The sequence below is a fragment of the Hippoglossus stenolepis genome, chromosome 16 (assembly GCF_022539355.2).
Source record: "Hippoglossus stenolepis isolate QCI-W04-F060 chromosome 16, HSTE1.2, whole genome shotgun sequence".
NCBI classification, from domain to species: domain Eukaryota; kingdom Metazoa; phylum Chordata; class Actinopteri; order Pleuronectiformes; family Pleuronectidae; genus Hippoglossus; species Hippoglossus stenolepis.
Window position 1 is genome coordinate 19,509,748 of NC_061498.1, and position 5,601 is coordinate 19,515,348.

Consider the following 5,601-nt stretch of genomic DNA (forward strand, 5'->3'; position numbering starts at 1 on the left):
TATGATATCAAGTGCATTTTCAGAAAAACACGTTTTATTTGCAATATCAAGGAGAAGAACTAGACGAACTACCTCCAAGTGTCCATAGGCCCTGACATTCAAATTGGACTCGAAACAGCATCATTTGCACCATGTTTTTTGCCTAAAGGTCCGCAGTCCATTGAAAATCAAAGCAAACTGGAAATATGAATTGGTCTGGTGATGCAAGGCGATACCGAATCCCTAAAAGTACTGTGGAGGAAGTAAATATTTTGTACTTGACTGTGCTATCCTCTTGAAAAGAAAAAAAGCTAAACGGAGAGACAAGATTTGTTTATGTAGAAGGATAAATAAACTGTGCATGGGTATTTGTCATAAAAGGTTGCTAAAATGCAGAAAAATGATGTCCATGATTTAAATTGAATCTGGCAATCCTGTGCTGACCATGATGGAGGGGTTTGCAGAATGCTGGAAGTAAAGCCTGCTGCTGTAATGTAATGCTGAGGGGACGTATTTATACGCCTTGCTTTGCAGGCACCCACGAGACATCCTTATTGGATGTGCACACCACCTCATGAAATCTCTATAAACAGATTCCGCATGTGAATCATGCGGAATGGCCCAGAAGCCTTCTGGTTTCAGTTTCTAGTGGAACAGGCTGCCCACAGGTAAACAGTGAAAAGAGGTGGAATACATTGACTGAAATGCATCAGCTATCTGCTTTTTAATTTAGCTGAATTCATATGTAGATGGCTGAGATTAGTATAAAGGTAAACTTACAAGTTGTGGATAAATCTGGTTGTAGATGTCCTTCAACTTCATCTCCATTTTTGCGTCTCATGTTGTTAGTTGGACTGTACAGTTGGACAGTGTACAGTGAATGGAGTCAGTCTTGGCCCAGATATCTGCTGTTTACACAGGAAGAAAAAAACTTGGCCGTTACCCCCGGAGGCTAATTTATCCTCAGGCGATATTTGATGGGCTCCGAGGTTACACCTCATGAGACTCCTTTTGATGTAAAGAAGCAGCAGTTTTACTCCATCATCTTTCCAGGTGTCTGTGCCTCATCCAGTCCTAGTGTATGTGAGAACAAACAAGTGATAGCCTCTCGACTTTCGCTAGAGTTTTTCCTGCGCCCCCAGAGTTTTTTCCTCTGAATAATGTCCAAATTAATCCATGTGAGGACGCAGCAGAAGGCTTCACCTCGAGCGAGTGGGTGTGCTGATGACATTTCCAACACGCTACAGATGCAAAAAAATTTAAAGAACAAAAAACTAAAAGAAAACAAATATCTTGAGATGAAAAAACTGTGCCATACACATGGAAAACCACGATGAAGATTTGATGAGAGCTTGCAGAATGTATACGTTACATCCTGCCTCTGCCTGCTGCTCACCTGAGCGCTTTGGAAATTTCTGTGATGTTGAGAATGCAAACTCTGGACCAAATTGTGTCAACAATCTCCGGAGGTCATGTCTGAAAATGGCTTTATAGAGAAACCCAACAGATCCCCCAACGAGCAAGTATTGGCCACTGTGGAGAGGGAAAAACTCTTTCCTTTTAACAGAAAGAAATCTCTACAACCAGACTCAGTGTGGGCGGTGGAGAAAGGAAAGATAAAGACGTCGGGCGAAGCAAAACATATTTCAAAGGGAATCAACAGCCACAACAGGGACACGTGGCGCTTGTGGAAGGGCATTCAAGTCCTCAAGGACAATAAATCCCCAAGGTGACGTGCACCTTCCAGATGCACTGAACAGCTTATGTGCATGATTTGACAGGTTAAATAATATGCATTCTCCCACAGATGTCAAGGTTCTGCATGTGACTGCAGACACAGTAAAACAAATCAAAATGTCTGCTTTTAAAATGCCTCCTCTTCCGTTGTGACTATTTCTGCTTATCTCCAACACTGTCAACAAACTGCACAAGGCCACTATTATTCCTTGCATGTGTCTGTTTGTGCGTGCATTTGTTTAGGGATATGTTATGTTTGTCCACTGGATATGTGTGGGTGTGTGTGTTCGTTTGGTGCTGCTTTTTTACGTCTCGCCCCTGCATGTGCATATGTGCGTGTGTGTGGTGCCTGTGAGGGAGTTTTACAGGCAATCTCTTTACTGCTCTGTGTGGTGCACACCTACTTTTACTACCCTACCACAGTGAAGAAAGAGCATTGCACACACACACACACACACACACACACACACACACACACACACACACACACAGTTCCAGTATGTGAATGATACGGGCCGGTTGGTTTGGTATTGAGTTCTCTCCAGCCCAGTTTATGAGGAAGCTGCAGTGGGTGTGGGTGTGGGTGGGTGGGGGTGGACGGAGACATTAGTTTAATTGTAGTTGGGGTCTGTGTGATCCCAGACTCGTAGAGGAGCCATGCGAACGGAGCAGAGTCTCTAACCCACACACAGTGAGTGAGATTAACTCTACTTTCTTACACTGACAGTACAAGGGGCTGGTAATAAAGGGCCAGCGGTGTAAGTCCTGATCAAATATGTTAAACAAAGGGTCAGCATTAAAAGCAGAGTGTCACACATGCAGGCAGCTTGGGTTGTATTTGTCCTGCTGTGTTGAGAAAGTCTCTGATATTACTCCACAAATTTGACAGGAATTTGATTTGTGTTGCTCACAGCATTTAAAATGCAAATAAAATTGTTCCTTCTTAATCAAATTCGAAAAATATTTGATAATATGTAATTATAATCTACAAGAAGAATAAACTTCTACTATCATTCTATTGCAAAATTATTGTAATGCTTGATTATTTGTGTGTTTATTTATTATTTATATAAATTGTATTGTTCTTGGGTGTCTGGAATTATTAGCATTATCATTACCATTATTATTATATTTTTTGAGAAGAAAGAAATCATGGAACAGTGACAATACATTACAATAGCAATTTGGTTTAAGACAAATAAGGTAAATGATGAACAAATACAGTGAGGATAGTATAGTGGAGGAAGGAGGATGAGGTGGATGGGAGCATTGACATTGTTTCTTTAAACCAGGACCATGATCATTCGAACCATCAGCACATGTTTATTGTAATATTGAAATAATGATAAGGACAATCCGCTAACCCTGACCAAATCTTTACCACTGCGCAATCATATTGTGTAAGGGTAAATCTTACCTAATGCCATATTGTGGACCCCTGTATCAACAGTTAGCGTGAACAGAAGAACTGGCTGCTGTGGAAAAGGTTTGTGGATCGTTCAGATCGGTGTAACCCGGCAGATCAGGGTCAATTTGCTCAAATTAATCTCACTCCCCCACATAGTTCACTTTACCAGCTTCAGTGGTTACATTTACATTGGTATTAATATTATGACTATTGACCTTATTCAGCATAAAATGTTATTTATATTATGGAGAGTACATGAGCTACTAATATTCCAGTTTACATTTTACAGAGCACAGTCTGATTATGACTCACATCTTTACATCCACTAAACCATCTTGACATTATTCCGCCAGTTTTAAAACCCCATCATGAAATAGTTATATATATACGATGCCATATACCATTTTGGGTGTTTTCTTTCTAATTTGGTAAAAGCTACAACTTTTCATTTTAACAATCTGTTAAAACCCAGAGAATGTGCCGAAAAGCTCACATATCAATGTCATAAAATGCTGTGAAAACTCCAATAGGACGTTATAATGCGAATGAGTCATATATAGGCCTACATGTCACCATAATGTGACTAAGGTCGGAATACTCCACATGTCTTCATTTGATTATTGTTTATTATGATCTTATCTGCATCAAGGTAATCAGAAAATGTGGTTTACATGACAGTGTCTTATTGAGACTGTTGGCTTAATGTGGTTAATATCAGAAAATTGGTTTCCATGTAAATGTAGACGATGTCAACAACTGTTTAAAAAAAAAAAAAAAAGATTGCTACAAAATAATGCTGTCAAACAATAATTTTATCTCATCAAAATATACATTAGCATGCAATGGTTATTTCCAGAGTAAAGACAAAACCACTAAGGCTTGCGTTTAAACACAATCTATTTATTGAAGACACTAAATATTCTACACTTAACTGTCCTCACTGTGTTCTGAGTTCTTGAATCCTCATACGAGAGCAAATTGATGATTATGCATCTCATTGCATTACAGTATTGATTTTTGTTCTGGACATGAGACATTTCCTGTTTCAATCACTTACTGAGTTTACATTTGTCGTAATGCTGGAGACCATAAAACATTAAAGCAGAAATGAGAGCACAGAAACAGAAGAGTGTAGCATACATGTTGTTTTCTTATCAATCTAAGGGACAGCCGCACACTATAATATATATATGTACATTAATCTGTAAATCCATTAGGTCTTGTTGTTTTGACTCATTCATTGGTGCAGCTTTGTTAGGTAAAATAAATGTGCTATTTGTTGGTTGTGGTTTTGGTTGTGTGTGAGCTTTATATGAGATGAGTGTGTGTGTTTGTGTGTTTACAGGTCCTTCATGCGGCTTTTGATTTGCAGCCTTCTCCATCACAGGCATCTGGTCCCACAATAAAGAGCAGTACCTTGCTTAACTCAACCGTCACTGCCTGTGGTAATCAGCACCAAAATATGGCTGCACTTGTGTTTGAAATAAAGAAACAACACAACGAGAGAATGTACTGCGGTATGAGTTGTAAGCGTCAGACCTGTAACCTTTCATGATATGACTGTAGCTCAGTTTGATCAGTCAGGGCAGAGGAAGAAGTTAATATTTCCTCTAAAGAAAAATAAGCCTTATAATATGTTTCAATTTTAATTTTTACAGGGAGAATGCACACTACTTTTACTGCAACCCAAATAGATGGAACATTTTAATTATATACTCCTAAAAGTACATTTTAATGCAAGTTATAAATCTTACTTTCCTATCGTCCATTGTATATTTTGGGTGCGACAGACAACGGTAAGGAGTATAATTTTGAGGTACTTTCTACTTCACGAAAAATACTTGAAATACAGAATAAAAAATAATAATGTTTTTAATTGAGATTTTACATTAAAACACAATACACAATGTTAAAGGTAGAATAAAAGGTTTCCGACCATTTTGACATGTGACACGCAATTAAAAAAAACTGTGTGTAGTTGTGGTCCATGGTCCAAGATGTTTATAAGTTGTGAGCCGTTCCACTGACAAATCTCAGTTGGTTTCATTTTAAAAACTGTGTTGATTCAACAACTGTGTGACAGAACTCATTCTTATTTTTTCCCTCATTCATTTTGTCATTACCCTTCAGATTTGACCTTTATGGGTTAGGATCCAGTAGACTTACAACTACAGGTAAAATAGTTCAAAGTACATCCCTTTGAGCAGCTGCCACAGTTAAACACCTTGGGCAACGTTCATTTGACATAATTTAAACAATTTAACATAAAGAGATGATGATAAAGATGTATCGGGGGGTGAAGCGATTACAAAGACGTTCTGACCAAACGTGCCAGTTTGAGCGGCACGATAACAGAAGGAGCCTCAGAGCAAAGAAACTCCCGCTCCTCTGATTCTAAAGGGTGCGACAGTGTCTTCGAAGAGCTGGGGACACTTACACTGAACTGAACTGTATTTACAACACAAAGGACCGAATTA